At 45.4% G+C, this 24,890-nt stretch overlaps 1 long non-coding RNA gene across 4 annotated transcripts in view; it reads left to right on the top strand.

Annotated features, from left to right (window-relative positions):
* Positions 1-24,890, top strand: part of LOC125449042 (uncharacterized) — a 61,319-nt gene that overhangs the window by 24,052 nt on the left and 12,377 nt on the right. For all 4 annotated transcript variants that reach the window (XR_007246801.2, XR_007246800.2, XR_009443145.1 and 1 more), the window contains one exon: positions 7,361-7,491. This is a non-coding gene — a long non-coding RNA (uncharacterized LOC125449042). The remainder of the gene's footprint in view (positions 1-7,360; positions 7,492-24,890) is intronic.

Here is a 24,890-nt window from a genome sequence, read left to right as displayed (position 1 = left end):
AGTCTAGTAAATTTTCTCTGGCCTGCCTCCAGTGCAAGAATATCTTTTGATTCAGGCACTCGTACTGTTCATAACGTTCTGTGTGGTCTGATGCATACTTTGCATAGTTTTCGCCAAAAAGGTCCCCATTTATTTTGTAGGCCCAAAAGTGATAATACAGATATGAGTGTTGAAGAAGGAACACTGAAAAGAAAGATCCCAGGCTGTATGATCACTCTTTTGTGAGAGGCCTGTGTTCACTCTTTTTTTTTTGCATTGAACCATATGAAGACAGTAAAGGAATATGCCAGTTATCAATCTGGGCCCTTAGTATCTTACTGAGGCTCTGTAACTACAAAGGGGAAAGCAGGCCCCTCCAGCAGGTGGTAATGACACCTGGAATCTTTCTGTTCTGTGTTCCCTCTTCAACCATATATCTCTGTCTTGTGAGCCAGTGTTTTCAATCCATCCAACTCCTGTATGAGTTCTTACCTCTGTAATCTCCTGCTGTCCACACAAACCCTCTGTATATTTGAAACCACTTTCTGTCCCTATAATACACCCTATCTTTGTAACATCCTTCAGACTCAAGATTTCCCCCCACTTCTGTCTGTAAACTCCTCCAGTGGTTAAAAGCATAGCTATCAGTATAACTACCTCTAGCCTATTCTAAATAAAAAAACAAAGAACTGTGGATGCTGTAAATTAGGAACAAAACCAGCAGTTGTTGGAAATGGTCAGCAGGTCTGGCAGCATGTGTGAAGAGTTCTGAGGAAGGGTCACCAGACCCCGAAAGGTTAACTGATTTTTTTTTTCTCTCTTTACTGATGCTGCCAGACCTGCTGATTGTTTCCAGCAACTGCTGTTTTTGTTCCAGTCCATTCTACACCGCGCATCTCAGCAACATCTATCTTGCTAATATCCTCTTCCAGTCATGACATTTCCTGTCTATGTAAACTAATCCTGAACCAGCATACATCCTTATCACTGTAAACTGCTCTCCCAATCCCTCTATCTCCATGAAGTGCTGTAGCCCTCCATATCTGTTTGTTTCTTATGGCTCTACAGTTCCCCCCTACCTGTGAAATCTCCTCCAGTCTCCAAACCCTCACTATCTGGAGGTAGTAGGAATTGTGGAACCAACAGGATGTTACCCAAGTTAAAAAGTGCTGTAGAACCTAAACAATGTTACAATTTGGTACATTAGGGATTTTCCTGATCAGATCTCAGCTTTCCAAAGTGAAATGGTTTGTAGCTACAAATGCGTAAGACTGGGATCATGCTACATTGATTCTGAAGCTCAACTTACTAGAATGGCTGAGTACAGCTTCAGATTCCCAGGCTGGAAGATGAGTTCAGATGCCTGTTCTGTTTGTGTGACTGACACTGACCTGTGGTGGTCAAGCAGAAAATTGTCCATGCATGTTGTGACCTCCATATCTACATGACTGACCAGAGCTCACTGCAACAAAGCCTTCATTTTGAATAAGTTCTTTTCTGGTAGTGAGAGAGACCTCAGAATTGTTTACAAAGTGCATAAGATGAAATCTTTTGCATTGGCTCTGACCTATGCAGTACAGTTTCATGGATTCTGCAGTTTTCTACAGACTGTCTTTAATAATACTGTATAACCAGGGCATCAGAGTGCAGATTGTTATTTAATAGATGTGAATTTTATAGCTTTTACCTTGACTTCTGTTAGGATGCAGTATTTCTGGACAATCTAATTGTGCCAATATCTATGCAATGCTACTTCAACTGTTCAGGGGTTAGTACACTGGGACCTGAGCAGCAAGAGCTGAGAAACCTCATGCCGTTTGTCTTTTGGGGCTAGGCACCAGACTTGGTGAGAGCAGCTGTCACAGTAAATCATGGTCTGGGGGTTAGGATCTTCCTCTTTTTGGTGCTGTGCCATAGAGTTTTTTTTAAACCTATTACTTTGGAACACTCGGAAGTGCCTTTTCCGAGTCTTTACATCGCTCGTCGATGTTTTTGTCCTCTCTAGCACCACCACAGACCAAGGGCCCAGGTGATACTGGTGTTATGAGGCAGGTTGTTATTGTCATTAACGGAGACTGATGTTACGTGCCGCTTTGATGGTCTTATGTCTCGGTGGAGGATCTTTTCTCACCGTTTGTGGTTTTTGCTCACTTGTCACTGAAGAGTTGCAAGAGTTCGAGTGTCAGTGACAAAGTGAGTCTTGAGGTCTTTTGGGCGAATGTGCCATATCTCTCTGCCGAGGAATGTCATGAGGCGGTTATTCATTTCCGACCACTTGCCTCGTGTGCCCATCACGAAGCCAAAGTAGCTGGGCACCACGCCTCCCGTCGATTCCGTGATCTCGGCATTCAGGTGTTTATATTTTTCCACTTTTTCACGCCATGCTGTTTCCAGTGCTTTACTGTCATTTTCGTACCGCACTGTGACATCTACGACCGCGATCTTCTGGTCTGTCTTAAATATGAGATCGGGTTTCCATAGGGAGCCGTGTTTGTCGAATAGTCTGGGCTCCACGTATGATGTCCAGCCGTACTTACTCACGTGTTTCTGCAACTGGTCAGCGATCTTGTTATGGCGTTTGATCCGAGCGTTCTTAACGAATGGGCAGTATCCTGAGATGTGTGGTAGGGTCTCGTTTGCCATCCCACACCTACGGCATAATTTGTTTCTGTTCGGCCTACCTGTAGATAATGTAGTTCTTGTCGGGTATAGATTACACCGCAAGAGCACGCTGTTAATGAATCTAGAGGATTTTTGTTGTACTCTGGCCTTAGTCCAAGAATTAGAGATCTTGTCATCTCTAAAGTACTGGATGCCCGTTCCCTGACATTCCAGCTTTTGCCACTTTTCGAATTCCCACTCCCTCCAGCCTGCATACCTATTGGGTGGTTTCGGTCGCCCCGCGTTTGCCTTCTGCAGTACCGGCATCATGTCCTGGACGTCAGTCATCAGGTCTATTTCCCCCTCACCGTTGCTGCGGCTGTTGGGTTGGAAATTTTCAATTTCCTTTAGGACTTTGAGTTCACGCAGTCCCGCAACTGTCTCTGTGTTGCTGTCTCCTTTTATATTGAAAGGAGGCCCGAATGACTACATCACTGGACATGTCTAGTGCTTCGCGTTTGCGGATAATCGCGGATGGTATTTGCACTTTGAGTTTTGGGACGCCTCGACCACCGTTCCTGTTGCTCGAATATAGCATTCCGTCTGCGGTATGAGGTGGTAGGTGTAGGAATTCTTTGGTGTTACGGATGATTTGGTCCAGCTTTACAAGAGTAGTTTGTGATGCTTCTGTTAGGATTAGATGGAAGTACAATCTGGGGATGACATGTACCTTTAGGATTCCCAACCGTTGCCGTGGTCGGAGAGGTGCTGCCTGTATTCCTTTAACCCAGGACTTAAGCTTCTCCTCCCACTCCCCTTCTGCCACACCTGCCCATGGATCGATGCGGGCACCCAGGTATTTCTGTGTCGCCTGGGGGCATGTAGGCTATGGATTTGTCCCGTAGCTTCCAGTTTGCGAAATGGTTGTACATGAAGGTTTTCCTTTTAAAGGTGAAGTGGAATCCCTTCGTTTTCACTATGTTAATACTGAGGCCTGTATGGTCACAGTATGCCTGGAGCAGCTTCAGGTTCCTAGCCATACCAGTGTGTGAGTCACTTAGAAGGGCGATGTCATCCGCGGAGGCCAAGGTCGAGCAGTTGACTCTTCTGCCGCCCAGGGGCATGGAGACCCCTGAGTTGGCCTTCTCCAGAGAGCGCACCAATGGATCCAGAGCAATGTTAAATAGAATTGGTGAGAATGGGTCGCCCTGCTTCATGCCCCTCTCTATGGTTATTGGGGTGGTCAAGTTACCGTTCCCTTCCACCACTGTTGTGTTGCCAGTGTATAAGTCTTTAATGAGACTTACAAAGGCTTTCGGTAGTTGCATTCTTTGCAGAGATTTGATTAATAATTTGTGCCCAACCGAGTCGAACACTTTCGCTAGATCAACAAAGACAACTGTGAGGTCCTTACGATTGTGTTTTGCTCCCTTGATGATATTTTCGAGGATAACAATGTTCTCATTGCATCCGGGAGTGGCTGCTAGAAACCCTTTTTGCCTGGGGTTTATTTCGACTGTTTCACTTAGGCGTTTTGCCATTATTTTCGTGAACAGCCGGGGCAGCATCGGACCGATGGTTATTGGTTGCCAGTTATCGATGTTTTTCAGACGTTCCTTATCCTCGCACTTAGGAATCAGGACTGTTCGACTCTTTTTTTTTTAGTGAATCTGGGATCGTGCTTGACTTTAACCATAGGGAGAAGAGGCGGGGTAGACGAGTTTCCTCCTCCTCATGGAGTGCTCTTATGTCCTGCAGTTTCAGGCCGTCTGGCCCAGCGGCACTATTCTCGTCTATCCCCTTGATGGCTGCTTCGACCTCCTCTACCTCTATGGGTTTCATCAAGGACCCGTCATTGACTCTGCCTGAGTATGGGGCATACTTATTGATGTTGGATTTCTTGTTTGGTGCAGACAGTTTCTCACGGAAACATGTCTCCAAACCCTCTTTTGCAAGAGGACAAGCGGATGAGGTCGGCGCCCCCATGATCTCGCGAGCTAGTTGGCGCCAATTGGTTTTGTAAAGCAGCTGTGTTGTTCTGAACAGCACTTTACCTGCTGCCCACCGTTTTTTTGCTCCGGTATTGCTACCGGGCTTATTGTCTTTCCTGGCCCAATCTTTTCGAGGCCTTTTTGTTTTTGTCCTGTCTTTTCCTACTGTTTATTAGTAGGTCGGTAATGCTTTCCACTAGTCCGATTCCGAGGGCAAGCGTGTCTGGGTCTTTCCTTGCGTCCAAGAGCTCTTCAGCTTGTGTAAGCTGATCGTCTACGTCCCGATGTTTAGGGATCAAAGCCGGTGTTTTCCAGCTGGCTCTTCGACGTTGGGCTTGGTCATTGGAATTCTCCTGGACACTCTCTGCCTCAATCATGCGAGTCTGCCGCTGACTCGCAGATCGTCTGGACCTCGTCGGGGTGTCTGCCAGGAGCCTGCGCTTGTCAGAGATTTGCTTAGGTGTTTTCGTTTTAAGGATGCCTGCGATTGATTCGTTTATAAATTTGCATCCTGCAAATCTCACCTCCAGTTTCCTCCAGGAGTGCAACCTCCTCCTGTGACCATACACGGTCGCTTCTCCCAGGTTTGCCTTTGACTTTGGGTGCCGGTTTGAGGCGCTTCTCGTTCCGTAGAACCGGGTGCCTGTGCCCCTCATGTTGACCAAGGCCTGACTGTGTTGAAAACCGTTGGTCACACGCGCTGCATGCAAAGTCTCCAGTTGAGGGTTGTATCTTTCCTTTGCATTTAGGATAGTGGCAGGCTATTGAATGGTATTCCCCTGCCTTCTCGCAGCGAGAACATCTTGTCTGGATGTTCTTTACACCGTGCACTTTAGTCATATGGATCTTGAATAGGCTCACCGTGGGGAAGAGGGTGTCGCAGTCCTTGCAAAACAACCCATCGACGGGATAGTGGATGGTTACCTCCGACACGGACGTTCTGTCGCATACTGGCTCGATTACAACTCCTTCCATGAAGGCAGTTGCATCGGTTGTTTCGTCGCCAGTCTCATTTGTGGTATTTCCGTCTGTGCCCTGCTTCGTTTCTCGATAACTTTTGTTGTAGAAGGTTTGAGTAGTTATGCTTATCTCAACCGTAGAGTGGGCAGCCCTTCCAGTGCCTTCTGCAACGTTATCTATGTCATCCATTACAGGGTGAGCCGGCCCTCTGGGAGGGGTAACTGGTCTCAACTCCATGTAAGGCAGGAGGTAACGTCTCAAGGTCGCTGTCTCGGTCTGGACCGAGATGGACCTTGTTGCGGGTTTTGAGCATGTACGACCTAGTGACTTATCACAGTTCGCGGTTGTGGACGAGGCTGCGGGGGGTTGTTTATCCGGGACGCTCCCCAGCCGGACTGCTCCAGAGATTCTGGAAAACTCATACTGGTTTTTTGGTTTGGTCTACGCAGACCAGGGCCGTCTTGTACTTTTTCTGGTCGTTTAGTCACCCAGCAATCAGGATTGCTGGGCTTACCGGCGAGGCCAACGAGGAGGCACGACTCACACTATGCGCCAAAAATACGTCAAAACGTCATAGTGGGCAACTATGCCCCTCTCAAGAGAGGTCCCTTAAGAGAGTCATAGTGAGACTCTTACTTACTTCAGTCCCTACAGTGCACCCTTTACTGTAAGTTTGTCCAGCTACTGAAAATCTCCCCTCTCTCTAACCACCTGCAACCTGTAGAGTGAGAAGGAGGAGGATGTTGAGAGTCCATTGTTTGAGAAATGCTAACAAAAACATTCATCAGACTCGAACTCGATCAGTCTCCCAACCTATGTGAAGATTGCCATCCCCACAATTAGCCCAGTTCTTCACTACAAATTCCAATAATTTCCTATTTAATGCAGCATTTAGAATGTAATGCTGTTAGGGGAGCTTATAACTGATCTCCCACTATTGTTTTCTAACATGTACTACTGTGAAACTGCATTCACACTGATTTCCCTTCATAACCCGAGGCAAAATCCTTCCTTGATAATGTCTTTGGTATCCCTAAATGTTTAGTTTATTCCTTTTGTTTTTCCATACAGAACATCCATCTGCAACATTGTGTTCCTTGAATATTGATGTTCCACTTTTTGTTCTCTGTGGTGATTACTCATTTACTCTTAATCATTTATCTTGTGTCACAAGTCTGTATACCTTATTACAGATACTTGGAAGTAACTAACATTGTTTACTTTGACCAGTATTTCCTGTCACAAACATTTGCAGATGTGGAATTTTCATGAAAATCTGCTTTTGTGTTTGGCTTCAGCCACATTACCATGCTGTTCTGATGACTCAACCTTGCCTTTTTGATTTGGAAATCATGTTTCACCTGAACCCTTACCCTGCCACCTCTGACAGTTTAAAGCCCTGTCCATAATCCTGGTTTTATCATTGGCCAGGATACTGGTCCCAGCACCATACCAGTGGAGCCCATCCTATTATACTACTCACTTTTCCTGAATACCGTGATCAGTCCTCCATGAATCAATGCCACTTTATTTTTTTCTACACTGCTATTTGATCCTGAAATCTTCCAGCCCTCTGGAATTACTCAGTATCTCCATGTGGTATCCTTCACCGCATGTCTAAATGCTGCCTCTGTTTGCCTTTTCTCTTTTAGCTACTCAAATCCCGACACATCAGAATTCTCCACTTTAGAGAGAATAGCAGAGAAATGAGGCAGCACAGGCCAGGGGTGGAGAGTGGTTTTACAGACCTTGGCAGGACTCAGCAATTTACATTCTATCGTCTCTACATCGGTCCAATTTGAGTCTGTCCGTTTCTCTGTCTCCTATAGGTATTCGGGGAGTTCCTGACTTGGCAAAATTCCCAACTGATGTCTCGTCAATCATCTCAGTGAAGATAGTTGGTCAGCCAGAGAGACACAGGACTGCGAGATCTGGAGCCTTCGATAAAGCCTGCAGCAAGGTAAGATCACTCTGAGCAGAGCAGATAGCAATTAGTCGGCTCAAAACTTCGGTCCACAAGACCTGACGTAGAACCAGTGCTGAAGTGCAGTGTGTGGTACGGAGAAATTCCTAGGGTCGATCACCACACCCTCACAGGTGACCTACTATAAGCTTTGTTATAGTGAGCTTTCCAATTGTAGAAGTTCACAGTTAGCAATTCAGGCCTGTGCTGTCTTAGTGTCAGTAGAGCAGAGGTAAATGTGTGTCTCCCATAAGAGGATGATAATGATGCAGGGGATCTTTGTTCTGTGTATCCTCTCCAACTCGGTATCTGTATTATCTCATGTGGACCAGTGTCTCCAATCGTTCTAATTCCTGTAATAGGTCCTGTCTCCACAACCATCATCCCCTCTTCCTACAGTCCCACCATATGTTTGAAACGTACTCCAATCTTGAGTACCATCCCAATTCCTAAGTTGCTTCAGCCTCTACAACATGTTTTGTCTCAGTTGTCACCTCATCTAGTACCTGCAGTCTTAGAGCCATGCAGCATGGAAACAGACCCTTTGGCCAAACTCATCCATACTGACTGGGTTTCCTAAAATGAACAAATCATGTTTGCTAATCATTTTCTGAACAAGGGTCCAGGCCTGAAACATCAGCTTTCCTGCTCCTCTGCTGTCTGGCCTGTTGTGTTCATCCAGCTCTGCTCCTTGTTATCTTAGACTTTACCATTGGCAGTTCCTTACCTCATGAATAGGCGGAGGTACGCTGAGCAGGAGCCAACACTGGACTGGTGAGTGAGGTAATATATTTATATGGTTGCGTTACCCGAAACACTACCCGGGTAGTGTCTCCCACCCATCCTCCTCCTCTAACCAATAAAGTTCTGTGTGCCTGATTGGTAAGGCAACAAGTTTTTTTATTCTTTTTTTTTTAAGTCTTGGGAATTTAGAATAATGGGAACGGAGGTCAGGGCAGTTGAATGTTCTTCCTGCAGAATGTGGGAGGTAAGGGTCACTTCTAGTGTCCATGCTGACTACGTTTGCGGGACGTGCACCCAACTCCAGCTCCTTGAAAACTGCATTAGGGAACTGGAGCTGGATGAACTTCGGATCATTCGGGAGGCAGAGGGGGTTATTGAAAGGAGTTACAGGGAGGTAGTCACTCGGGTACAAGAAAAAGGCAGATGGTTTACGGTCAGGGGATGGAAAGGGAACCGGCAGGCAGTGCAGAGATTCCCTGTGGCCATTCCCCTCAACAATAAGTATACTGTTTTGGACACTGTTGGGGGGGATGACTTACCAGGGGAAAGCAGTGGGGCACAGGTTTCTGGCACAGTCTGTCCCTGCTGCTCAGAAGGGAAGGGGAAGAGGAGGAGAGCATTGGTCATTGGGGACTCCATATTTAGGGGGACAGATAGGAGGTTCTGTGGGGACGAGAGACTCTCACGGTTGGTGTGTTGCCTCCCAGATGCCAGAGTGCGTGATGTCTCTGGTGTTTTTAGGATCCTTAAGGGGGAGGGGGAGCAGCCCCAAGTCGTGGTCTACATTGGCACCAACGACATAGGTAGGAAGAGAGATGGGGTTTTAAGGCAGAAATTCAAGGAGCTAGGATGGAAGCTGAGAGCTAGGGCGAACAGAGTTGTCTCTGGTTTGTTGCCCGTGCCTCATGCTAGTGAGGCGAGGAATAGGGAGAGAGAGGAGTTGAACACGTGGCTGCAGGGATGGTGCAGGAGGGAGGGTTTTGGATTCTTGGATAATTGGGGCTCTTTCTGGAGTAGGTGGGACCTCTACAAGCAAGATGGTCTTCACCTGAACCAGAGGGGTACCGATATCCTGGGGGGGAAATTTGCTAAGTCTATTCGGGTGGGCTGAAATGAATTCAGCAGCGGTATGGGCACCAAAATTGTAGTTCGACTATAGAAAATGTTGAGTCGGGTGGTCCGAAATAAAGTTTCAGGGAGGCAAGGTGGCACCGGCAAGCAAGAAGTTGGTTTGAAGTGTGTCTCCTTCAATGCCAGGAGCGTCCGGAATATGGTGGGTGAACTTGCAGCATGGGTTAGTACCTGGGACTTCGATGTTGTGGCCATTTCGGAGACATGGGTAGAGCAGGGACAGGAATGGGTGTTGCAGGTTCCGGGATTTAGATGTTTCAGTAAGAACAGAGAAGATGGTAAAAGTGGGGGAGGTGTGGCATTGTTGGTCAAGGACAGTATTACAGTTGCAGAAAGGATGTTTATGGACTTGTCAACTGAGGTAGTATGGGCTGAGGTTAGAAACAGGAAAAGAGAGGTCACCTGTTGGGAGTTTTCTATAGGCCTCCGAATAGTTCCAGAGATGTAGAGGAAAGGATAGCAAAGATGATTCTCGATAGGAGTGAGAGAGACAGGGTAGTTGTCATGGGGGACTTCAACTTTCCAAATATTGACTGGCAACACTAGTTCGAGTACTATAGATGGGTCAATTTCTGTCCAGTGTGTGCAGAAGGGCTTCCTGACACAGTATGTAGACAGGCCAACAAGGGGACAAGCCACATTAGATTTGGTACTGGGTAATGAGCCTGGCTAGGTGTTAGATTTGGAAGTAGGTGAGCACTTTGATAGTGATCACAATTCTGCTATGTTTTCTTTAGTGATGGAAAGCGATAGGTGTATACCACTGGGCAAGAGTTATAGCTGGGGGAAAGGCAATTACGATGAGATTAGGCAAGATTTAGGGAGCATAGGATGGGGAAAGAAACTGCAGGGGATGGGCGCATTTGAAATGTGGAGCTTTTTCAAGGAAAAGCTCATGTGTCCTAGATAAGTATGTGCTTGTCAGGCAGGGAGGAAGCTGTAGAGTGCAGGAGCTGTGGTTTACGAAGGAGGTGGAATCTCTGTTCAAGAGGAAGAAGGCGGCTTATGTTAGGATGAGATGTGAAGGCTCAGTTGGGGTGCTTGAGGGCTACGAGGTAGCCAGGAAAGACCTAAAGAGAGAGCTCAGAAGAGCCAGGAGGAGACTTGAGAAGTTGTTGGCGGATAGGATCAGGGTAAACCCTAAGGCTTTCTACAGGTATTTAAGGAATAAAAGAATAACGAAAGTAAGATTAGGGCCAATCAAGGATAGTAGTGATAAGTTGTGTGTGGAGTCAGAGGAGATAGGGGAAGCGCTACATGAATATTTTTCGACAGTATTCACTCTAGAAAACGACAATGTTGTCAAGGAGAATACTGAGATACAGGCTACTAGACTAGTGGGATTGAGGTTCACAAAGAAAAGGTATTAGAAACCCTATGGAGGGTGAAGACAGATAAGTTCCCTGGGTCAGATGGGATTAATCCTAGGATCCTCTGGGAAGCCAGGGAGGAGATTGCCGAGCCTTTGGCATTGATCTTGAACTCGTCATTGTCTACAGGAATAGTGCCAGACGACTGGAGGATAGCAAATATGGTTCCCCTGTTCCAGAAGGGGAGTAGAGACAACCCTGGTAATTGTAGACCAGTGAGCCTTACCTCAGTTGTTGGTAAAGTGTTGGAAAAGGTTATAAGGGATAGGATTTATAATCATCTAGAAAAGAATAAATTGATTAGGGATAGTCAGCACGGTTTTGTGAAGGGAAGGTCGTGCCTCACAAACCTTAGAGTTCTTTGAGAAGGTGACCAAACAGGTAGATGAGTAAACCAGTTGTTGTGGTGTATTTGGATTTCAGCAAGGCGATTGATAAGGTTCCCCACAATAGGCTATTGTACAAAATGCGGCGGAATGGAATTGTGGGAGATATAGCAGTTTGGATCGGAAATTGGCTTGCTGAAAGAAGACAGAGGGTGGTAGGTGATGGGAAATGTTCATCCTGGAGACCAGTTACTAGTGGTGTACCGCAAGGGTTGGTGTTGGGTCCACTGCTGTTTGTCAGTTTTATAAATGACCTGGATGAGGGCGTAGAAGGATGGGTTAGTAAATTTGCAGACGACACTAAGGTCAGTGGAGTTGTGGATAGTGACGAAGGATGCTGTAGGTTGCAGAGAGACACAGATAAGCTGCAGAGCTGGGCTGAGAGGTGGCAAATGGAGTTTAATGCAGACAAGTGTGAGGTGATGCACTTTGGTAGGAGTAACCGGAAGGCAAAGTACAGGGCTAATGGTAAGATTCTTAGCAGTATAGATGAGCAGAGAGATCTGTGTCCATGTACACAGATTCTTGAAAGTTGCCACCCAGGTTGACAGGGCTGTTAATAAGGCATAGTGTTTGTTTTTAGCTTTTATTAATAGAGGGATAGAGTTCCGGAACCAAGCGGTTATGGTGAAGCTGTACAAAACTCTGGTGCGGCTGCACTTGGAGTATTGTGTACAGTTCTGGTCACCGCGTTATAAGAAGGATGTGGAAGCTTTGGAAAGGGTGCAGAGGAAATTTGCTGGGATGTTGCCTGGTAGGGAGGGAAGGTCTTATGATGAAAGGCTGAGGGACTTGAGGCTGTTTTCATTAGATAGAAGAAGCTTGAGAGGTGACTTAATTGAAACATATAAAATAATCAGAGGGTTAGATAGGGTGGATAGGGAGAGCCTTTTTCCTAGCATGGTGACGGCGAGCATGAGGGGGCATAGCTTTAAATTGAGGGGTGAAAGGTATAGGACAGATGTCAGAGGTAATTTCTTTACTCAGAGTAGTAAGGGAATGGAACGCTTTGCCTGCAACGGTAGTAGATTTGCCAACTTTAGGTACATTTAAGTCGTCATTGGACAAGCATATGGATGTACATGGAATAGTGTAGGTTAGATGGGCTTGAGATCAGTATGACAGGTCGGCACAACATTGAGGGCCGAAGGGCCTGTACTGTGCTGTAATGTTCAATGTTCCCACTATCTCTAATCACGTTTGCTGGTGTTTGGCCCCTATCACTTCTAATCTTTCCTATCCATGTACCTGCCCAAATGCCTTTCTAAATGTTACAAATTACTTGCCTTGACCACTTCCTTTGGCAGTTTGTTCCATTTGTGCACTATCCTCTGTCGAAAACTTTGCCTGTCAGGCCCATTTCAAATCTTGCCCCTCTCATCTCAAACCTATGCCGTCTAGTTTTGAACTCCACCTTTCCTTGTAACCATACTTATTTGTGTAAACGCCTCAATTTCCAACAACACAAGGGCGGCACGGTGGTTCAGTGGTTAACACTGCAGCCTCACAGCACCAGGGACTTGGGTTCGATTCCAGCCTTGGGCAACTGTCTATGTGGACTTTGCACATCCTCCCCGTGTCTGCATGGGTTTCCTCCCGATGCTCAGGTTTCCTCCCACAGTCCAAAGATGTGCGGACTAGGTGGATCGGCCATGCTAAATTGCCTGTAGTGTTCAGGGGTGTGAGGGTTATAGGGGGATGGGCCTAGGTTGGATGCAGCAAGGGATGCTGTGGACTTGTTGGGCTGAAGGGTCTGTTTCTGCACTGTAGGGAATCTAATCTCTTTTTAAAAAACACTCACGATCTGTGTAAATTCTTTCAGTTGCTAAATACCTCAGTGTGACTGTTTTAAGGCTGTTATGTATCCCAATGTATATAGACAGCTCCTCTCTATAGCTCATCCTATGCACCAAGTCACTCTCTAGCTCCCACAGCTGTCCCTCTGACTGTAACCACCTCCAGTCTCAAAAGGCCCGGAACATCCTCAAACATGCACAATACTCACTCACTCTGAGGCAGATGTGCTTTTATGCACTATTTCCAACATTCTGCAGTCCATACAATCTTTCTTATCCCTGTTCATAAACTACCTCGTATACAATTCAGGATTTCATCAATTACAGCATTGACACTCATTAGTTACCCAGTAGAGATGTAAATTACTTTCATACACCAATTATTGAGTTGTCCTCATCAAAGTAGATTCAATTTCTTGATTTTTTTTAGCCATTTTTACATTATCATTGAATGGTGCCTATAACAGAATTCCTGATAACGGTTGCTGCCCCTTGCTGTTTCTTAGCGCCATCCAAAACAACTCCATGTTTTGATCTCCAGATTTAATTGGTTGTCTCATTAATTCACTGACGACTTCCTTGCTTCACAACACAACTTGACCTTGTTTGGTTTTTTGCCCATCTTGCCTAAATCCCAACAACCATCAAATGTTCACTTCCCAACCATAGTCATTTTGCAGCCACATATGAAGTGACCTTTAGACCATATTTGTTCACTTCAGTTATTGTTGCCATTTCATATCCTTTATTGCAGTGCAGGGAGTGTTTCAGTGAATGTGGGGATTTAAGCGATGGATGGAGGTTACAGAGAGACTTTCAGGGGTTGGAGGATGTTACAGTTAGGGGTAGTTGCCTGTGTGAGAGAATGTTAGCAAGTGGAAGAGTTTTAGGGATTGGAGGAAGTTAGAGATGGAGGGGGCTAGGCTAGATTCCAGTGATCAGGCTGGATGTAGGCCTGGAGATCATTACAGGGACTGTGTGAATTCCTGTCATGATCTCCAGTCCTACATCCAGCCTGATCACTGGAATCTAGCCTAGCCCCCTCCATCTCTAACTTCCTCCAATCCCTAAAACTCTTCCACTTGCTAACATTCTCTCACACAGGCAACTACCCCTAACTGTAACATCCTCCAACCCCTGAAAGTCTCTCTGTAACCTCCATCCATCGCTTAAATCCCCACATTCACTGAAACACTCCCTGCACTGCAATAAAGGATATGAAATGGCAACAATAACTGAAGTGAACAAATATGGTCTAAAGGTCACTTCATATGTGGCTGCAAAATGACTATGGTTGGGAAGTGAACATTTGATGGTTGTTGGGATTTAGGCAAGATGGGCAAAAAACCAAACAAGGTCAAGTTGTGTTGTGAAGCAAGGAAGTCGTCAGTGAATTAATGAGACAACCAATTAAATCTGGAGATCAAAACATGGAGTTGTTTTGGATGGCGCTAAGAAACAGCAAGGGGCAGCAACCGTTATCAGGAATTCTGTTATAGGCACCATTCAATGATAATGTAAAAATGGCTAAAAAAAAAATCAAGAAATTGAATCTACTTGGGTGAGGGCAACTCAATAATTGTGCATGAAAGTAATTTACATCTCTACTGGATAACGAATGCGTATCCATGCTGTTATGTGTTTAATTGATGAAATCCTGAATTGTATACCAGGTAGTTTTCTGTAATGGCATTATCAAGGAGCAATCAAGAGAATGGCTAATTTTAGATCCAAAGGTTTGCAATGAGAAATGTCTAATAATCTCATGATAAAGATTTGTGAGCAGAGAACTAGAACTATGCAGTATTTTGTTGCAAGGACACCTGTGCAGTGTGTCTGAGGCACTGTTCTGGTCCATTAATGGCTCATGTGCAATCATCTGAGATGCTGATCTGACAAAGGCCCCTGCGGAGTATTCATGATGTACTACATTGATTTGTCAGCGGCCTCATTGTAATCTATCTCAAACGTTCATCTAGTTTGTAAAAGACTCTTCTTTTTTAGTCTGACTGAAGCAGGTCCATCAAAGATCCCTGTACAGTGTGTCTGAGACATTGATAGGTTCTGACAAAGGCCATTCTGCAGTTTACTTGAGGCACCGAACTGGTCTAACAAATACCCCTGTACAGTTTTTCTGAGGCACTGATCAGATCTGATAAAGGTGCCCATGAATTGTGTCTGAGGCATGTATCAGGTGTGGCAAAGGCACTGTAGGTTTCTCAATCTGGTATGACAAAGGCCACTTTGAGACACCAATATGGTCTGTTTGAAGCACTGAAGGTGGCTCTCAAGGCTGTGCTGTGTTTTCTACACTGATGTGATCTGGCCAAAAGCTCCTGTGTGGTGCATCAGAGGCACTGCTGTCTGCAGCACTGTACTGGTCTGACAAAGGCTATGTTACAGTGTGTCTCATGCACCAGTCTCATCTGTCTGAGGCTCTGATCTGGCCGGTCACTGTCCCGTTCTCAATGTCTCTTGGGCATTGATCTTGTCTGACAGGCTCCTGTGCATTGTTTCTGAAGCACTAATTTGGTTTGACAAGGGACGCTGTGAACTGAGGCACAGATCTTATCTGGCAAAGGCAAGTGTGCAGCATGTCTTGAGCATTGATCTGATCAGAAAAAAAGCTCTGTCAACAGTGTAGTGAGGCACTGATCTGGCCTGACAAAAACACTTGTGCAGTCTGTCTGAGGCACCGCTTTGGTCTCTAAAAAGCCCCTGTGCATTCAGTCTGAGGCTCCAATTTGGTCTGACCAGGCCTTGTGGAGTATGCACAAAGAAACAATCTGGTCTGTCAATAGCTCCTCTGCATTGTGTCTGAGACACTGGTCTCCTCCACTACAGGGCCATATGTAGAATATCTGAGTCACCAATCTTCTGTGACAAAGACTCCATTCAGTGTGTCTGAGGCACCTATCTGGTCTGTCTCTTGCCACACTGCAGCGTGTCTGAGGGAGTGATCTGCTCTGACAAAAACCCCTCCACACGGTGTCTGAGGCACAGATCTGGCCTAATAAAATCTACTCTGCATTGTGTTTCTGAAACTGATGGTCTGACAAAGGCCTCTGTGCAACGTCTGAGGCACTGATCTGGTTTGAGAAGGGCCCTGTGAAGTATACATGAAGCACCAAACTGGCCTGACCAAAGCCCATGTGCAAGGTGTCTGAGGCACAGATCTGGTCTGTCAAAGGTCCTGTGTCCGGCATCAATTTGGTCTGAAAAATGCCAGTGCAGTGTTTGAGGCATTGATCTAGTCAGAGAAAAGGCCCTTGTGTGTTCTTTGAGGTTTCAATCTTCTTTGACAAAGCCCACTCTGCAGTATGTCTTGAGGCACCGATCTGATCTAAAAGCAGCCACTCTTCTGTATATCAAACACAATGCTCCCGAAGGCCCCTGTACAGTCTGAGGGACTTTTCTGCTGAATATTCTGCAGTGTGTCTGAGCCATCAATCTTTTCTCAAGTGCACCCTCTGTAGTGTGCCTCAATGCACTGATTGCACAGGGGTTTTGGTCAGACTACACTGTGTCCTATGCTGTATCCCATGCACCAATCTCCTCTGTCAAAGGTTCCTGCACAGCATGTCTGGGGCACCATCTGGTCTGTCAAAGGCTCCTGTGCAATCTATCTTTGTCTCCGATCTGGTCTGACTAAGACCCATGTGCTGTGTTTTATACACCGATGTGATCTGGCAAAAAGTTCCTGTGTGGTGCATCAGAGGCACTGAGCTGAGAAAGGCCCTTTTGCAGTCTGGCTGCGACATTGATCTAGTCTGACCAAGGCCCCTCTGTAGTCTGAGGCAACCGATCAGATCTGACAAAGGACTTCTACACGGTGTCTCGTACACTGATCTCATCTGTCCAAGGCCAGTGTGCACTTTGTCTGAGGCATCAATCTGATCTGAAAATGACTACTGTGCAGTGTATCTGATGCACTGATTTAGTCTGTCAAAGGCCACTGTGCTGTCTGCCTGTTGTGTCAAAACACCCTCTGCAGTGTCTGTCCCTTTATAACAGATCTGACATGCTTAATGGCCTTCTGTAGGAATGAAGCAGGTTCTTGTAGTGAATGGCCTTCTCACTTTTTTCCTGTTTTGAGCTTCACTGTAACAATCATAAAGAGCTGAATTGCATCTCCATTTCAATAAAAGTGGATCAATGGCCTTCTGGTGTTACCGAACAGTTTCATGGTGCTGAATTGTGCTGTCAGTCCTAAATTAGGAACACAAGTCGGCTATTTTGCTCATCAAGCCTGTTCCACCAATCAAAAATATCATAGTTTATCTGCCTCTGTTCTCGACTCCACTCTCACATCTTCCCCACGAACCTCGGTCCTCATTGAATAAAAATTTCAGCAACTCAAATTCCAAATCACTCTTGGAGGGAAGGCATTCCTTCTCATCACTTCCTAAATGGTAGTTGACTAAGTTTTGCACTGTACTCGGGAGTATAAACTGGCTCTCAGCATGATCCCTGTCAAGACCTCTCATGATCTTGTATGTTCCTTGCAAATGCCAATATATTTTAGCTGAAACCTGTCTGATCTTTCCCGACAATATTAACCCATCATCTTTGTGATCTGTTGAATGAAACTTCATTGAACTGTGTCTTTCTCAGGTATAGAAACCAAAACTACACATTGTACTCCCAGATGTGCGCTCACTAAGACTGTGCATCTGCAGGAACACTTCCCTATGTTAATACATGTTTCCCCTTGCCATATGTGCTAATGTTCTGGCTTTCCGTCTTTCAACTGGTAATGGTGTAATAGGGACTGAATTACCTCCTATCACTCTGTAATAGGCACATTGTCGGGTTCGTTTTTAGGTGATTCCCACACACTTGGTACAAATGCAATACTCTGACTTCTGTGAACAGCCACAGTTTATTTAGGCAAGTACAAGCTTTTGGAGGATTACTTAACAAACTTCGCAGGGCTTGCGGAGCCGTGTCAAGCGATGCTGTCTATAAGGGAACTGTCCTCCCTTTTTATATAGATTTTTTTTTTTAAGCACAGTCACAGGGAAGACCTTTAACCAGTTGAGACATGCATGCAAGATGCAATTTTTTTCCCCTGATATTTACATGCCTAGCAACAGTGATAGTATGTAACTTAATCTAACAGTAAAAGAGGTCAGCTGCCCAAAAACTGAGACTAGACAGTTCTTATCTTTTTAGCCTTCGTTCAACCTTTACAGAGAGCAGAGCATAATTAGATTTCCGTATTTTGTCTGCGAGACAGGGGTGCCCATGAAGCATAGGTGCTGCCAGCTTATGCTTAAGAATCTTACAGCTAGTATTTAAGCAAGTTATCACACAACATACAATGATTATAACAACAAGAACTACTAGCCCATGCAGGAAATAAGATCCCTAGGATCCTCCCAGTAGCCACCCTAGCCAGTCGTCTCCTTTACCTTGTCTGAAATCATCCAATTGTTTCTTAATGGACTGGATGGTGTAGGTTATGTTGTATGATTTTGTCTGTAACATGGGTGTTGCATTTGTCTCCTACTATTGTACAAACTCCTCCTTTGTTGAGCCAGCTGATAGTCCACTGCATACCGGGTTTGCTGACCATAGAGCCGAAGTTCAGCTGATTCTTGATTTATTGCTTCTAATGCCAACATTGTGCTATTTCCTAGGGTGGTGAGTCCGCACAAGGTAGTTTCTGTTTTTAGTGGGCACCACAGCTGAGGAGCCTCCTAACGTGACAGTTCCCAGGAAGTCCTATCGCAAGGGAGAGCCCAGGGTTACTGGATCCTGCCACTCAGCGCAAAACTTCCAGCTCGGGAAGCGTCATGGGGATAGTTGGTGAAATTTACTAAGGCATGTACATAACAACTTCCAGCACCATTAAAACAAAGCAGATAGCTATTAGGATCCATTCAGTTGGCCCTTTCATTCCCAGACTTGGGTTTAGTACCTATATAATCGGAGGGGTTGTTAATGACCAATTCTACACATCTACCCTGCACACCCCTCCCCCAACCCATGCACAGTCAGAACAATACTTAGTCCAATGACTATTTTCAAGATGGTGAGGGAACCTATCGTTTTAGGTGGATCCAGTGATTCTGTCCTCTGACTTTGACTGCTGTTGGCGTCTGAAGGAGTATTTGGAATGGTCCTTTCCACCTGGGTCTGAGCTTGGGGGGATCCCACTCTTTGATCAGCACAAGGTCTCCCGTTTGCAGTGTGGGGCGCGGGAGGAGTTCATTCTGGTTGTCTGAGCTCTGACCTGTCGTTTGTGATGGTGGTCCGAAGGAGTGCTTTACCTGTGACTGGAGAAACTTTAGAGACAATGTTAGCTGCTGAAAGTATCTTTGCGTTTCCTCTCCCATAATATTTAAGTCTATGTGGGCAGGTGGGCCTGTGTCGGCATCCCAAGGGGTCCTACTGCGTCGGCCATAAATCATTTCTCCTGCCGACAGTCCAGTAGTCGAGTATGGGGTAGTTCTCATATGATAGGGCTAAAGACAAGAACTTTAACCAGTCGAGGCCTGTTTCAGGCATAAACTCAGTTATTCTTGTTTCAAGAATCCCGTTCGCCCTTTCCACTATTCCTGCTGCCTGAGGGTGGTAGGTAAGATGGAATTGCTGCTGGATATGCAGCACCTCTCTTAGTCCTTTGTTGATTTTTTTCCTACAAAGTGGGGGCCATTGTCTGAACTAATCTGTCGAGGCTCTCCAAACCTCGGAATGATCTCCTGTCAGTAGTAATTTTACCACCACTATGGCTTTATTATTAGTGGTTGGAAAGGCTTCAACCCATCTGCTAAATACATCAACAATAACAAGACAATACTTTATAACAATGTACACATGACGATTCAATGAAATCAAGCTGCATACTCAAATGGGCCACCTAGCAAGGGTGTTTTCCCTGTTACACACCACATTCCTTGGCTGGCATTATTTTGCTGACGTGTTAGGCATGACCTGACATGCTTCTGGACTGCCTCAGCCAATCGGGGGTGCCACAAGGTACGTAACGTGATATTACTCATTCCTTCCTTGCCAAGGTGGATGTCAGTATGAAGACAGTCAATAAGCATTGGTAACAAAGCAGCAGGTATACACACTTGGCCGACCGGGGTGACCCAAAGGCCTGATGATGCAGAATGTGAACAAACGTCCGTGTGCCTTTCAAATGTTTTCAGAGGCAGGAGCGTCCCCCTGCCAATGCTGAACAGTGACAATATCTGGCATGTCTGTCGTGTTTGAAGAAGGCGAGCGGTTTATTGCCTGCTTGCTCATAGAGGGCACAATAAAAGTTTTTGATCTGCGGAAGCCTGTTTTGTAGCCTGATCAGCCTGATCGTTGCCCTAACTAACTGCAGAGCCATCGGCGGCATGGGCATCACGTTTGGTAATAGCCAATTGTTTAGGGAGAAGGATTGCCTGGAGAAGATTTTGAGTCTGGTCAGAGACTGGTAGAATTGTGGAGGGGATAGTGTTCCTGGTGGGACACCTCCCAAGGTTTAAGTTTTCCCTCACTATCCCAGGCACTGATTCCCCCCCTCCTCCGTGCATTATCCACCCAACTGGCCAGCTTTGATTTCCCCGTCAGCTCCTCTGCTCTCTTTCTCCAGGATGACATTAACCCTTTCCCTTTGGTTCCTGCATTACGTGTCCATAGTGCCTCCTAGGCTTTAATACATAGATCTATAACCCATGTTCCCCCAATGACCAATTCTCATTTCCCAAGTTTTTTGTTTAGGCATGCCGACGCGTGTCTATACTGTACTTCATTTTCGGGGTCATCCTGGCATAACCCATATAAAGGGGGTCTGACACCCGACTTACCTAACGTCTATCCCATCTTTAGCACTTTTACTTATTTCTTTATACTTCACCAGCGTCCTTAGTCTCAACACCCACTTCAGGGTCCCGACCTTCACGTAGGGGATCTCCCCTCTTAGCAACCGGCATAAGACAGGGTGGTTGAGACAGACAGACAGACACTGTAACTATTCTATTCCTACATCTGAACACTTATTCTACTTTACCAATCTTAGACTAACCCCCCCCCGCACATAAGTAGTCAATTTTACCTGACCTGGTGACTCTTCCCCCGGCCACCGGGGGACTCCAACCTCCCGGATTTTTCGGTTACCTGACCTGGGCACTCTAACCCCCGAATTCCTGATACTTGCAGTTGGGAGGACTCTAACCTTCGCATTCCCGGGGGAGTCTAACTTCCCTGAGGTGAACTGTCAGCATACAACTGCGTAGGTTATCTCAGATTCGTCTCTACAGAGTTCTAGGGGCCGAGGGGTCAACTGAGTGATAGGATAATGAGAGAGATCAAGGTACATCTTACCTTGTGGGCCCATCCATCTCGCGTTCCCATCTCACAGGCACTCACTTATTCAGAACCAAAAGAACTGCGGAAGCCGTAACTTAGGAACAAAAACAAAGTTGCTGGAAAAGCTCAGCAGGTCTGGCAGCATCTGTGGAGGAGAAAAAAAGTTAACGTTTCTGGTCCGGTGACCCTTCCAGTTCTCCTGAAACGTTAACTTTTTTTCTTCTCCACAGTTGCTGCCAGGCCTGCGATCACTTGTTCAGTCCACCTGAAGCTCCGTATATGTTGGAATCCCACTGCTGCCGCCAAATGTCGGGTTCCCTTTTTAGGAGATTCCTATACGCTTGATACAAATGCAATACGCTGACTTCTGTGAACAGCACAGTTTATTTAGGCAAGTACAAGCTTTTGGAGGATCACAACCAACTACGGAGGTCTTGCGGAACCGTGTCAAGTGATGCTGTCTATAAGGGAACTGTCCTCCCTTTTTATATTGGTTTATTTTTAGCCCAGTCAGACATGCATGCAAGATACAATTTTTTTCTCCCTGATATTTAAATGCCTAGCAACAGTGACAGTACGTAACTTAATAATCTAACAGTTAAGCAGAGGTCAGCTGCCCAAAAACTGTGTGTGACTAGACGATTCCTAATCTTTTTAGCCTTAGTTCAACCTTTTACAGAGAGCAGAGCATAATTAGATTGCAGTATTTTGTCTGAGACAGGGGTGCCCATGAAGCATCTAATTTCTTACAGATGTTACATTTACAGAGAACAGACAAGATATTAACACTTTAACATTTCAACATGGGGTCAGATGTTTTGCCCTTTTTCTGCAGAATGATCCTGACCTGAAACGCCAGCTTTCCTGCTTCTCCACTGCCTGGCCTGCTGTGTTCCTCCAGCTCCACATTGTGTTATTTCTGACTGTAGCATCAACAGTTTTTGCTATCTCTGTCTTGTCATTGTGTTGCTTTGCAAGGTCTCAATGTTCTGAATGATGTTTCAAGGTTCTGAAAGGATTTGATAACAAGTCACATAAAACTTCCAGCAGTATTGCGCAAAGTCAATGAGCGATAATGAAATGTGAGGCTGGATGAACACAGCAGGCCCAGCAGCATCGCAGGAGCACAAAAGCTGACGTTTCGGGTCTCGGCCCGAAACGTCAGCTTTTGTGCTCCTGAGATGCTGCTGGGCCTGCTGTGTTCATCCAGCCTCACATTTCATTATCTTGGATTCTCCAGCATCTGCAGTTCCCATTATCAATGAGCAATAAAATTGGTTAACCTTGATTCTGATCTATATAAATTTCCCCACCAACAAACTTAAGTTGATCTGTGTTTCCAGATTTTACCCTTGTCTCCTTCTGTCAAGAAGGTGGAAATTCTACAACCCTGCAGTCATCTGGCACCACAGTTGACAACGATTGAAAAATTATAGCCACTTTTCAGTCTTTTCCACTCTTCTTCTCTCATCAACCCTCATCCCATCCATACAGAGTAAATGTTCTGAGATAATAAGGTGTGGAGCTGGATGAACACAGCAGGCTACGCAGCATCTTAGCACAAAAGCTGACATTTCAGGCTTAGACCCTTCATCAGGAAAAAAAAGTAAATGTTTTCATTTGTTTCAGAGATAGTCAGAACTGCAGATGCTGGAGAATCTGAGATAACGAGCTGGAGAGCTGGACGAACATAGCAGACCAAGCAGCATTAGAGGGGCAGGAAAGCTGATGTTTCAGGCCTAGACCCAAAACGTCAGCTTTCCTGCTCCTATGATGATGGTTGGCCTGCTGTGTTTGTCCAGCTCTACACCTTGCTATCTCAAATGTTCTCATCTGTTGTGATTTGAAAAGTTCTGTTTTGAAAGGGGTTACCTGAACCTGTTTATTGACTGAGATTAAGATCATGGTTGACTTAGGAGAGGGTTTGCCTCCTAATAGGCTCCTTTCAATGTGTTATCCCATAGCATCAGTGCGACGCTAACAGAGATCAGCAGCTCCAGGAAAAAAAGGGGAGAGGAGAGATCAGAATCTCAGAATGACAGACTGGGATGTTCCAACATTGGGCTAGAATCTGAGAGCCATGTTCTGACAATGAATCAATCTGAGAGCAACAGACTTGAATGTTCCAGCAGTGGACAGGAGTTTATCCTTGTATCTGTGGCTTTTTTCTACATATGATTGGAAGCCGTTATATCAAATAGAATATGCTTGTTACGTTACGCAATGTTCTTACTATCCCATCCTGGCTATTATTGGTATCTCTGGTAAGCCTCACCACCCAATTATTTCTATAAATCATGTTCATTACTGTCCTTATCTAACGTGTTCTTGCTGCTGCAGTTCAGCTCAGACTCAAGTCAATTATTCACTCTCTAAACCATTACTGACTGTAATAGTGAATTAGTTCATTCACTCTGCCTTTGCTTCAGGCAGTATCCTTGGTGGGTTTCTTTTTCCTGCTCCTAAGATGCTGCTTGGCCTGCTGTGTTCATCCAGCTCCACATCTTATTAGCTCTTAAGTTCAGCTGCTTTGTTTCTGTCACAAAACATGATTAATTATATTTTTGCTCTTGTTATTTAAATATTGGCAACACAGTTCAAACATCTGTTCTGATCATAAACTGACTTCTGACTCCATCCCAATCCTTGTCAACATCTGAGGTAAGTCAGTGTGGCCATAACTCTGAAGATCCCTTTGACACTGAGTTGATTTCTGACCTCATCCTGACTGTGTTCCTAACTCCATTTTGAAAGAGAGTGTAAATATAATTCAGTGGATCAACCCAATCTTCTATTTAAACCCTGAACTGTGAAATCCAGTCTTAACAATCTCAAGAATTTGCTGGCTACGCTTCTTCCAGCTTCAAAGCTGCAAATTTCAGTCAAACTTCTTCGGCATGTATCCTAACTCTCACCAAAATCAATTTCACCCATCCTTCCTGTAAGCAGTAACCTACATTGCTATGGCTGTGGCAATCCCTTCGCTCTAATATTCTGAAATGTGTGATCACACTTGTCCACGCCATGTTCCCCTGTTTCTGTCTGTTACCCAGACCCCTGGCTGTTGTTAGTATCTAAACTGATTCCCTAACCAATTCTATGCCTAACGGTGATTTTCACATCTACAACCCTCCACCAACACTCATGTACTCCTTAACCCCACCCAGAAAAAAATCCTTTGTCTTGTATTGTTGCAATGGAGATGTACTCTGGTACGGAACGCCACTTACAGCCACTGTCAGCATTTGTTATGAATTTCCCCATGCGAGGCAACTATCTAGTGCAGCTAAACAGAGCAATGCTCTGAATGCTGGGTAGATACTCCAGTTTACTGAGCAGTACACTAAATGCAGCCTGAATAGCTAATAGTAACCTTAGAGACACCCTGCTGAACTGGTGTATTGCCCATTTTATGGTGTATGGGCTGATTCTGAGACATGAACTGAGAATGTGATATACCCAACAATTTCAACCTATCAGGCTATTCTCATTCTTGTGATTAAACCCTCCAATGTTTCACTCATCTAGTTAGTTCCATTCCCCTCTGTTGCTTATATTTCTCCAACTTGTTCCTGTTCAAGTATCTAATTTTTGCGGTGAATTTATGTTCCTCAGTATCTTACATTCCTCTAGTTTTGTTTGGCTTCCTCGTGTATCAAGCG

The sequence above is a fragment of the Stegostoma tigrinum genome, chromosome 43, assembly GCF_030684315.1.
Source record: "Stegostoma tigrinum isolate sSteTig4 chromosome 43, sSteTig4.hap1, whole genome shotgun sequence".
NCBI lineage: Eukaryota > Metazoa > Chordata > Chondrichthyes > Orectolobiformes > Stegostomatidae > Stegostoma > Stegostoma tigrinum.
Note: the sequence above shows the minus strand (reverse complement) of the source record. Positions and strands in the feature narration are given on the sequence as shown.